We start from the raw sequence: 12,166 nt of genomic DNA on the forward strand, positions 1-12,166 counted from the left end.
ATATATATATATATATAGTACTCGTTACTTGGTTATGACATCATAAATTGACCCATTTGACCCGGAATGTTAGATCTTTGACCTATCTACCATCTAGATATGGAAATGGTTTCATTTTCAAATTAGTTTTAAATTTTGCATTTCATTTATATCATTGATAAAATAATTATTATTTAACATACTTATTTTTGTTTATATTAGTGGTATATAATATTATACATGTGCCCAAAATTATTTCATATTTTTTGTACTTTTCTAGTTTAAAAAAAAATATTTTTAATTATACATCATGGGTTAACCTATTTGACCTGAAAGGTTTAACCACTAACCCACCCCCTAGATAGGAAGATGGTTTAATTTCCCACCGGTTTTAAGTTGTATATTTGATGTCCATCATTAATAAAATTATGCCTATTTTATCATACTTATTTTTTAATATGACAAATATATAATAATAGAAACATGCCCAATTTTTTACAAAATTTCTTTCTTTTTTTCTATATTTTTTGTATTTTTATATTTCTAAATATATATTACTTATTTATGACATCATGAAATTATCCATTTGACCCAAATGATTGAAGTACTTACCGACAACCTAGATGGAAAATATGATTTCATTTCTAGGATTGTCTTAAAAATATAAAATTTCAGTCTATTAATAATTATTGTGTATGGATTTATTAGTGGAATTTAATGATGATACCCAAAAGTATAAATGTTGGATTCAATGAGATAGAATGCGATTTATTTAACAACTTAAATGTGAGACTTAATGAGTGGTAATTAAATGTACTTAATTGTATTCTTTTAATTACATTTTCTGCCATTTCAATGGAGACGAACTAAATTTAAGAAGAGGGATATTTTAGTAAAGAAAAATTTTAGAAGTCAATACCTCCTCATTCACACTTTTATAAGTAGTATAGATAGATAGATAGATATACATATATGCACTGATGTGGCACGGCCTGAACTGGTCAACCAGCCCCTGTGATCCAGAGGCAAAAACGGTTTGGCCTTTGAGTTGATTTTTAAAACATTGTGCTCAACCACCACAGCTCTCTCAACTTACCTCTAAGTCAAACGGGCTCTAATCCTCTTTAGGAGACCATGAATGGACTCACTGAGTTTGGATGGGCCCAAATTATACAAATCAGAGTTGGATTCAGCTTCTCTCGGGCTCATGCCTTGGCATACTTGGGATTGGATCTGGATTGAGCTTAAACCTAATCCACCTCGCCCGACTTGCATTGCACCCATATTTCCTGATTAACCGGTAAAACCATGGCCTAATTAAAATTCCTGCTTTCATATCTGGTACAAGTTTTACCATATAGCAATAAATCCATGTTTATGGTCAAAATTTCCAATGATCTGTCAGGATACCGAGAGTTCTGGGTCCATTGAGTCCGGTTGATGCAATTCAATTGATGACCCAAGTGCAATACATATAAAAGTAATTAATTGCTGAACAAATAATTTGGCTTTTGGGCAGTAACGTCATTTTAGGCTGCTTGGGCCCAGCCCGACCTGCACATCGAGCCTTTAATATTCATAAATAAAATCATAATCTATCGTACAAGCTTGGGCCTGGGCCTGGGCTGAACAACCGGACTTGGACAGCCCATTTTAAATAGTTAAGAAAATTATTTAAAATAAGAAAATGCAACCATTCCCACATCACATAAACCCTAAAACTGCCGTCGACTAAACCCTAAATGGTCCAAAGAGTGCGCATATATAATGTAGGACGGTCATGCCAACTTGTGAGCAGTGAGCTGCAGAGAAACAAGGACGAACTGAGGGGGCGATGGGCCAGGAATATGCTTCCTTTTGCTCTGCTTCGGAGAGAGCTATTCTCTTCACTTCTTCTCTGTGCTCCGGTTTATATTGTTTTTTCCCTTTTTGTTTTTTCATTCTGCGTCTTTCTCGGATCTGTGATGTGAATATATTTACTGCGTTATCTTCCTGCAATTGCCTTGAAGAAATCATTGTCTACACTGAGATCCGAATCAAATTTTGTCAACTTCGGTTTCTATTTATTTATTTATTTTTCTGATCATGTGCATAACATGAGAAAAGCTCTTTCCCTCAGGCTGAACTCTTTTCCGATGTTACAGCGGCGGAAAGTTTCCCCTTAAAAAAATTTCCGCCGATTTGACAGTCAAATCAAACGGAATCCCAAGGTTGTTTCTTAACCCTCCTGAAACCCTTCATCCAAAGTCGGCTGCCCCTCCTTGGGCAGGGACACAACTAATCAGAGAGAACATTAAACCCTAGGTTTTGACTACAATCTTCATCTCGTTCTTTCTTAAACGGAGTATACTAAATGTAGCAGATGAGGTTCTGTATAAAAGTTTCTAGAAAACGAAGTAAAAATTTTACAATTTATATATCAAGATCCTTGTTCAACAAATATTGTTATGTAGTCATTATTATGGAGCAGAGTGGGGAAGTGGAATTTCGGTGGAAGTAGAAGAAACAGAACGGCTGAACCTAAGAATTTTCTGTTTAATCACAAGGGCTGGAGTTAGATTTTTGTCGAAAACATTCTCTCTAACGGTTTCAGCCACCCCTTCATGTAATGGATGTTAAACTATGCACGTAGATATGGATGAGAAACAAGGGAGAGCAATTCTACTGTTGCCATGGGTGATCAAACATTTCAACCAGAATCAGTATTCGTTATATCTCTATGCATAGGTGCAACTTATGATCAGTTCATGGAGTCTGTATGGCTACTTCAGCTGCAAGACCTTTCCTATTAGAAAACCAAAGGAAAAAGAAGCTAATAATGGGCTTCATCAAGCAAACCTGAAAATTTTCTTGTTCAACAAGGAAAACTAAGTTTTGTTAGAAAACCAAAAGCAAAACAAAACACTGACAGGATTGAAAACACTAATAGGAGGATGTACACATATGAGAACCACATGGGTCTTGGAATCCACTACATAACCCAAATGAGAGCTTCACAACGCCGTGAAAACTGAAGATGCAACCTGGAGTCAATGTTGTGAAAACCAAAGGCAAGATGAAATCCGGGAGGATTTGGATTTGATTAATAATAACCTATCGGATTTCGATTTGATTTCGTCCATTTCAATTAAAATCTTAATCTGATTATATAAAAATATTTATTAATTTTAATATATAAATTTTTATGATTATATTTAAAATTATAAAAAAATATATAGTTTATATATTATATATGAATTTACATATAATAATTGTAGTATGTTGTATTTATATTAATTTATTCTATATAAAAATTGAAAAGTAATTAATTTTTTTTTTTACATTTTAAAAGATTAAAGCAGAATTGGATTAAATCTAATCGTGAGACATAGGAAAAGCTTAATATTTTTTACCAAATTGTTCCTTATTAAAATCCTACCCATTAGGCATTAGTCCAAATTTTGCTTTCGTTCTTTCATTGTCTCAGCCTCTTTCTTTGTATCTCCCTCTTCTCACTTTGTTAGGGCATCTGTTTATTTATCTATCATTTTTTTTTGTATTTTTCTTGTATGTTAAAATGAAGTTTGAGGCTTGATGGAGGGTGATTTGACCCGATCCCTTGAGACGGTGACACGTGGATATGACTCAGCACAAGTAACAACTCAGCACTACAGCCTGACCGCGACTAAGTAACGAGCCCACAGGACAACTCGCTACGTCACAGCTTGCCATAGGGTGAGCTCGCTATTGCGCGAGCTCGAGGACCCCCGATGTACTGAAAGGGAATACTCCAAGACAAGTCTATAACTAGCTCGCGAGCTAGGATAATCAGCTCGCTCCAACACTTAGGCAGAAAAACTGCCCCAAAGGCAACCTTAAGAGGAATCACCTCGAAGTACCCCTGGGAGCTCGCTACAAGGTAGCTCACAACAGAATAGCTCGCTACAAGGCAGCTCGCTACAGAATAGCTCGCTATGGGATAGCTCGCTACGAGATAGCTCGCTACAAGGCAGTTCTCTACTAAGCGATGCGACGTTTTCAGGAAGCTTCAATCTGAAAAGACCGTACCCGTAAGACTGCGTCATGTCTCCTGACTGGCGGCGCAGTCCCTGCCAGCCCGACAGACTGCACCCACGTCTCTCGACAGATGGTGGCGTGTCTGTCCTTCCGGGACATGTCACTCATCCGATTGGGTAGTACTCTGCAACGGTCACCTGCGCAGCCCTAGCAGATAACGACTGCGACAGAGGTCTAGTGGCGGTTACACCCGATTTGACAAGAACGCTCATATTTAAGAGCCCCCTAGTTGAAGGGAAAAGCTATCTCAAATATCTTGAATATCTCAAACTTACTCAAACTTTCTCTCGAGCTAACTCAGTGATCTAGCGCGACCTACACTCTTAGCCTTCTTTGCACTTTTTACTACTTTCTCCAGCGTTCTAACTTAAGCATCGGAGTATTCTCACCGAGCAAGTCCCCCGGGAATCCTTCACCGTCTTCTTCTCAGGTACCGTCCGTCGCCAGTTAGCTACCTGCTAGGAGTGCCCAGATTGCGCAGCATCATTTGGCGCCGTCTGTGGGATTACGCTTCAAAAAAGCATTCCTCTAAGTTTCTAGGTTTTTCTTTTGAGAACATAGCATTCATGGCCTCCTCCAGCAACGCCGGACGTGGTGCCAGCTAGAACGCTTCTGGGGAGCAACCCCAGCTTCCCACTGTCTATATCGGACAGTTCACCGTTCCCCTCTCTGTGGACGGTTTTCCTAGCTTGAACGTGCCTCTCACAGTGGCACTCGTGAACGCTCCACTCCCTTCCACGGTTGGAGCGACCTTTACTGAACCTTCGGTTGTGCCCCTAGTGACCAACTAGAATCAGTTGGAAGACCTAGTGCAGTGCATGCGAGCCATGCAAGCTCAAATGCAACAGTTCCAGCAGTTCCAACTCTACCAGCAACAAGTGCTGCATCAGGTCTCTCAGTACCAGTACCAGCAGTAGTTCCCTTCCTTGCCTCAGGCCCAACAGCCACTCCCTCCTAGGCACCCGGCCACAAAGCAAACCAAGCCCTCCCGCCGGAGCGAACGACCTCGCCGGGGAGAAGCCTCTCAGGCCCAGGATCTCTCCAAGAGTCAAGTCTCTTCCCATTGCATAAAGGAGAGGCCAACCACCCCCACCTCGCAGCCTGTGGGCAGGTCGGGGGCCTCCCAGCTAGTCAAGCCCGCATCGCCCCAACACTCGCAGTTAGAGCTCCCGCTCGCAGAAAATCCGTTTGAGGTCCTAGCCGCAGACTACAGGTAGGGCCCTTCGGTTCAGAGCAACCACCAATAGTCCGAGCCCATCGAGCTCGGTAACACAGAAGCAAGCAGCACCAACGCTGAGCTGACAAAGCAGCAGCGAAGACGCTGGCGAGCTCGCCGAACTGCTACCTGTGTCTCGCCCGAGCTCAAAGGTAAAGAGGAGGTGAGCTCAAGTGCAGTAAAAGCTACTCCTCTCCTCTCAGTTCCTTCCCCACTGTCTCTAGAACTTGTTGTTGTCCCCATGCCAAGAGACTTCAAGCTCCCTCCACTGGACAAGTATGATGGATCCTTCGATCCGAATGATCATGTGGACGCCTTTCAGTACCAGATGCACCTGGCAAGAGCCAGTGAATCCTGCATGTGCGTGGCCTTCTCCACCACCTTCAAAGGGGTAGCCCGCACATGGTACCAAAACCTCGCGCCCGGTTCGATAAGAAGCTGGGCGCAGTTCGTGCAAGTTTTCACCTCCCACTTTGTCACTAGCAAGAGGTGCCCAAGAACTCTAGAAAGCCTCCTCGGCATAGTGCAAAAGGAAGTGGAGTCCATTCGGAGTTACATCAAGCGGTTTAATGACGCTTGTCTACAGATACCTGATCTGGATCCCGCAGTTCGCCTCACCACAGCCAAGCGAGGTATTACCCACAAAGAGTTCAAGTGGCACATGGTCGTCAATCAGCCCAAGACCATGACCGAGTTCCTCAAGCTCGCAGATCGGTTTATAGGGATAGAGGAAGAAATCAACCAGAAGGGCGAGCAGGCCCTCGAGAAAAGGAAATGGGAACTAGAGCCCCCAACTCAGGGTGACAACAAGAATAAGAAGGACCAAGCTCGGGAGGCAAAGCCAAATCAGCCTTTTCGAGCTCCAACAGCAGAAAGGGACTACATGCCCCTCAACGCGAAGCGGGCCGAGATCCTCATGGTGATCAAGGACGCCCCGTATGTGAAGTGGCCACCTTGGCTGAAGGCGGACCCTAATGTAAGGAATAAAAATTTATATTGTAGTTTTCATAAAGATCACAGTCACACCACCGAGAATTGTAAAAATCTCCACGACGAGATAGAGGAGCTCATCCATCACAGTCACACCACCCGGCATAGACCCTAGCATTATCACTCATAAGCTTAATACTGATCCTGTAGTTAGGCCCGTTAGACAGAAGAAACGCAACCTAGCCCCAGAGCGATGGAGGGCAGTCGATGAGGAGGTCGGGAAGCTCCTTGCAGCCGATTTTATCGGGGAAGTCCATTACCCGAGCTGGGTGGCCAACCCCGTTCTGGTGAAAAAGGCTAACGGTAAATGGCGCATGTGCGTTGACTATACCAACCTGAACCGAGCTTGCCCAAAGGACTGCTTCCCACTTCCTAGGATCGATCGCCTAGTGGTTGCGACCTTGGGGCATGAGTTGATGAACTTTCTAGACGCCTATTCGGGCTACAACCAGATCAAGATGGACCCGACTGATGAAGAAAATACTACTTTCATAACCGAGCTTGGCCTGTACTGCTACAAGGTCATGCCCTTTGGGCTAAAAAATGCCGGGGCAACCTTTCAAAAACTTGTAAATAAGTTGTTTGAGCCATTGATTGGCCGAAAAATAGAGTGTTATATAGACGACATGGTCATCAAAACCCAATTTTCGCATGAATTAATACAAGACTTGCACTCAGTTTTTGAAATTCTGCATTGATTTAACATGAAGTTGAACCCGAATAAGTGCGCCTTTGGTGTCACCTCGGGTAAGTTCCTGGGGTACATCGTTAACCGGCGCGGAATTGAGGCTAACCCGGACAAAGTAAAGGCCATCCTAGATATGAGACCACCCCAAAAAATGAAGGAGGTTCAGAGGCTGAATGACCGAATAGCTGCTCTGAGCCGCTTCATGTCCAAGTCGGAAGACCGCTGCCTACCTTTCTTTAAAGCAAATAAAACCAAAGGGTTTGAATCGACCCAAGATTGTCAACTTGCGTTTGATGAGCTCAAAAAGTACCTCGCTAGCATACCGGTCTTAACCCGGCCCGAGCAGGGCGAAGTTTTAGAGCTGTACCTCTAAGCAAGTGATGAAGTGGTCAGCTCGGTACTAATAAAAGAGGTAGATCGGGTCCAACGACCTATCTACTATGTTAGTAAGGTGTTGTAGGGAGCGGAGACGAGATATCCGGAGATAGAAAAGTTGGCTTGCGCATTGGTTATTGCAGCCCGAAAGCTTCGTTCGTACTTCCAAGCTCATACTTTTGTCGTCCTCACCAACAAACCTTTGAGGCAAGTTCTACTCAAGCCCAAGATCTCTGGTCGGTTGACGAAGTGGGCCGTTGAGCTCAGCGAGTATGACCTCCAATACAAGCCGCGAACTGCTATCAAGGCCCAAGCCTTAGCAGACTTCGTCGCGGAATGCACTTTCAGCTTCGAAATCCCCAGGCCGGTTGAGCACGAGGCCCCCAGTTCGGGCGAGCCCGAAGCTCCCAGGCCGGTTGAGTCCGAGCATCGTGAGTTAGCAACCAGTGCAGCATCTCTCCTAGTTAGGCCAAGCACGAACTGGGATGAAGAGCCCTGAATCCTTCACGTAGATGGCTCCTCAAACCAGGAGGGTAGCAGAGCAGGAATAGTTCTGCACGGCCCAAGTGGCACAAAACTGGAGTACGCACTACGCTTCGAGTTTGTGGCATTCAACAATGAAGCGGAGTACGAGGCGTTGATAGCCGGACGGGCTCTAGCCAAAGAAGTGAAAGCCAAGCATATCGTCATCTGCAGCGATTCCCAGCTCGTGGTCAATCAGGTCACAGGCGAATACGAAGCTCGCGAGCCGACTATGATTGCCTACTTAGCCAAAGTGAGAGAGGCTCTGCTCAACTTCCAGTCGCACTTCATCAGGCAAGTCCCGAGGTCGGAGAACGCTGAGGTCGATGCCCTGTCCCGGTTAGCCAGCACCAGTGATAATACCATGAGAACCGTGTACATAGAGAACCTGCCTCGGCCTAGCATTCTCGGGGGGGGGGGGGGGGGGGCAGAGGAGGTCGCTCTTGTCGTTCTAGCAGAGTCGAGCTGGATTGACCCGCTTGTGAGCTTCCTGCTACACGGGACCCTCCCTGTAGATCGCAATGCCGCCAGAAGGGTAGAGCGTCAGGCGGCCAAATATGTCATGATAAACGAACGGCTGTACCGAAGATCCTACACGCTCCCCTACGTGCGCTGCTTGCGACCCTCCGAAGCCAAGCTCGTGCTCCGCGACACTCATGAGGGCCTGTGCGGCGGACACTTGGGGGGTAGGGTCCTCACCCAAAATGCGCTACGACAAGGGTACTACTGGCCAACAATGAAAGCAGATGCTATTGAGCTCGTTAGAAAGCTTGACAAGTGCCAGAAGCATGCCAATATCCACCATCAGCCCGCTGCCAACCTCAAGTATCTCACCAGCCCATGGCCTTTTGTGCAATGGGGCATCGATATACTCGGACCGTTTCCACCAGTGACAGGCCAGAGGAAACTCTTAGTGGTAGCAGTGGATTATTTCACCAAGTGGGTAGAAGTTGAACCTCTCGTGACAATCACAGCTCGAAACGTACGAAACTTCTTTTGGAAAAATATAGTGTACCGCTTCGGGTTACCTCGAGTACTGATTTCTAATAATGGTAAACAGTTCGAAGACATTAAATTCCAGAACTGGTGCCAAGACATGGGAATTCGATAGAACTTCACTTCAGTCGCACACCCTCAAGCAAACGGTCAAGCAGAAGTCATGAATAGAGCCATCCTCCGTGGACTGAAGGCACGGTTAGATCGAGCTAAAGAACTATGGGCAGACGAGCTACCCAACGTTCTATGGGCTTACCAAACTACAATGAAGACTGCCACAGGAGAAACCCCCTTCAAGCTCACCTACGGCACAGAAGCAGTCATCCCAGCCGAGATGGAGGTTCCCTCGCTACGACTAGAAGTGTATGACAACAAGGCAAATGAAGACAAGCTATGTACCAACCTCGACCTACTCAACGAAGTAAGGGACCTCGCATATATCAAGACCGTAGCCTACCAGCAAAAAGTAGCTCGGTACTATAACGCCAGGGTCAAGAAGCGAAACCTCCGCGTTGGCGACCTGATCCTTCGTAAAGTTATGGTACCTGAGCCCGGTGTTGGCAAGTTCGGATCGAATTGGGAAGGACCCTACCAAGTGAAATGGGTGTTCGGGGAAGGAACATACAAGCTCGAAACCCTAGAAGGGAAACAAGTACCTCGAGCATGGAATATTGTCAACTTAAGGCAATATTACCTGTAACTACTAAGTAGACCACGAGTCACACTTAGAGCCTAAGGGCCAAAATGCTGAGTTAACGTAGACCTCGGTGCGATAAGACCCAGTCACCTCTATGGCATGGGCGAACTACTGAGTAGACCACGAGTCACTCCCAGAGCCTAAGGGCCAAAATGTCGAGCTAACATAGACCTTGGTGCGATAAGACCCAGTCGCCTCTATGGCATGGGTGAATTCCAAGAGTGAACTATAAGTCACTCCCTCAGCCTAAGGGCTAAAACACCGAGCTAACTAAGACCTCGACACTGTGAAAGACCTAACCGCTTCATTGGCAAAGGCTAAGTATTAGTACCAGAGGCGTAGGCAGCTCGGGTGTGAACCCAATGAAGCGTAGCTCTTCTCAGTATACCAGTTGAACCCAACAAGGAACGACCTGCGAACATATAGTTCGGGCATACATGGTAATTACTTCGGGGTATACTATAAAAATACCTCAAACACTAAGGGATAGCTTAGGGTAACAACTACCAAAAAATCCTACTTCGGGTATGTAGCTCTAACAGCTCGGGTGATAAAATCGCTTTGGCAGAAAGTAAAGAGCACAACATACTTAGTAGAAAAAGATAAAAATTCCATTACTAATTAATGTAAATAAAAAAACCGGGCTTAACAGCCCAGGAAGAGTTCAACAAAAGTAAAATAGGGCCAAACCACCCAAGAAAGAGATTTTAAAACCGGGTTCTGACACCCGGGAACCACCAGAATTTGTTCAGAGAAGAAAAAACAGAAGAGCCACCGGCCTCAGGGATCCACCGCCTCCACCTTGTCCTCATCCTCCGAAGAGTCAGGCTCCTCCTCCTTCGCCAGGTCCACCGTCTCAGGATCCAGGCCCTTCATTGTTGTGCCGTCGAGGTTGAGCCCAGAGAACTTCTTGCGGACCAACCAGCGGCAGAGCTTAAATCCAGAGCGGTAGGAGCTCGAGCCATACTCCACTTGGAGGTCATGATACTCCTGGGAGTCCTTAAAGTCCCACACCGCCTTAGCCCGCTCGGCCTCCACCATGGTGTCGAAGTTCCGAGTTCGGTCTTGAAGCGTGGACTCCAAGTCTCGAACCTGCTGGCGAAGAAGCTCCCTCTCCACTGCCACCCTCGATGACTCCTCCCGGTAGCGAGTGCTCTCCTCAGATAGCCGAGCGATCTACGCCTCCAGGTCCCGGACGAGCAGTTCTTGGGCCTCGCTCCCCTTTTGAGCCTGAAGGACTTCACCTCGGGCCCGGTCGAGCTCTCCCTAGAGCTTCTGCACGGTTGACCTCTCAGCACGAGCATCGCCGGAGTGGATGTTGGTCTGGAGGGCCATGGCGTGGATGGCGGAGTTCACCTGCCAACAAGAGACTAAGGTCAGAAAAGAGAAAAGAAGAGAAAAGAAAGAAGGAAGAGAAAGGACACTTACCACCAAGCAGTGAGCGGAGGCAAACCTAGCGAGCTCCTTGGGGTCCATCTCTCCCCAGCTGGCAACCTCCTCGTGGCATATCGCCCTTCGGCTCTTTCGTGCAGCCACGATGTAGTCATTAACACCCTCCTAGCTCCCGATAGGGAATTGCGGGAAGGGGAAGGGGCGGGATGGCCCAGATGAAGGGAACTGCCCTTGTGCCGGGACCTCGGGCTCTTCTGCGCCACCTTCCGTGGTGACTCCCTCGAATGGAAACGGTGGAACCTCAGGTGGTGGAGAAGCGAAGGCCGGGTCAGCAGACTCGGACTCAGCGCCCCCAGAAGTGGAAGCACGGTCAGGACACGACCTCTTTGCCTTATGCTTTTAGTTGCTGGACAGAAGGCGGCGTGCATCAACACCAGACATGATGGTTGCCAAAAATCACAAGGAATTAGTCCAGTAAAAAAAAAAATTTGCAAGGCACTACACGACCTAAAAGCCAACCTACCTGGGCTTAGGCCAGCTTGCGCGAGCTTTTCCTTGGTCAAGTAGTCTGACCAATGGAAGCCAACTGCTGTCCAGGATTGCAGCGTTTTCCAAACTTCGGGGTCCAACTCAACCCCTGAGTCCTAGATGGCGGCCCTACAGTGAGTTGGGAAGGGCCTCCCTTCGGGGTTACAGACTACGAAATAGTCCCGCTTCCAGGTCGGGATCCTGTTCGGCAGCTCGTATAAGAGCTTGAAGCCGCGATCGGGAGAAAAATAGTAGGAATGCCTTTCTGGAGGCGCTCCGGGAGAAGCATTCTTAATGCACAGAATGGTGGAAAGGATGTCAAGATTAAGGGGAAGACAATACTCATAAAACAAAGAGATAGTCCCAACTACATTTCGGATGGAGTTGGGATGAAGCTGGTCAACGGTGACGTTGAAATGATTCAAAACCTCCACTATCAGAGGATGCAGAGGAAGACACAGGCCAACCACGAGCTGTTCCTGGAAGATCACGATCTCGTTGGGACCATGCTCCCAGGGATAGTTACCGGAAGGGAGACTGTAGATAAGGTCTCCGGGAAGGTTAAAATGAAGGACTAAGGACCTAAGTCTCTCCATCGACATGGAGGAAGGACCAAAGCTATCGGGCTCCTTGCCCCGAGGTGGAAGAAATCTTGCCAGAAGCCTCCCGAGCTTCCGGAGCCTACCCCCAAGCTCCCCCTAAGCTCGAGGGGGCGTCATCTTGGTCA

General features: G+C 46.6%; 1 non-coding gene across 1 annotated transcript; it reads left to right on the forward strand.

Annotated features, from left to right (window-relative positions):
* Positions 1-1,931: 1,931 nt before the first annotated feature.
* LOC148801731 (small nucleolar RNA snoR27) lies at positions 1,932-2,015 on the forward strand. Its single transcript, XR_016085100.1, has one exon. It is a non-coding gene; the product is annotated as a small nucleolar RNA snoR27 (small nucleolar RNA).
* Positions 2,016-12,166: the final 10,151 nt, after the last annotated feature.

The sequence above is a fragment of the Nelumbo nucifera genome, chromosome 3 (genome assembly GCF_055504915.1).
Source record: "Nelumbo nucifera cultivar China Antique chromosome 3, China Antique-T2T, whole genome shotgun sequence".
Classification (NCBI taxonomy): domain Eukaryota; kingdom Viridiplantae; phylum Streptophyta; class Magnoliopsida; order Proteales; family Nelumbonaceae; genus Nelumbo; species Nelumbo nucifera.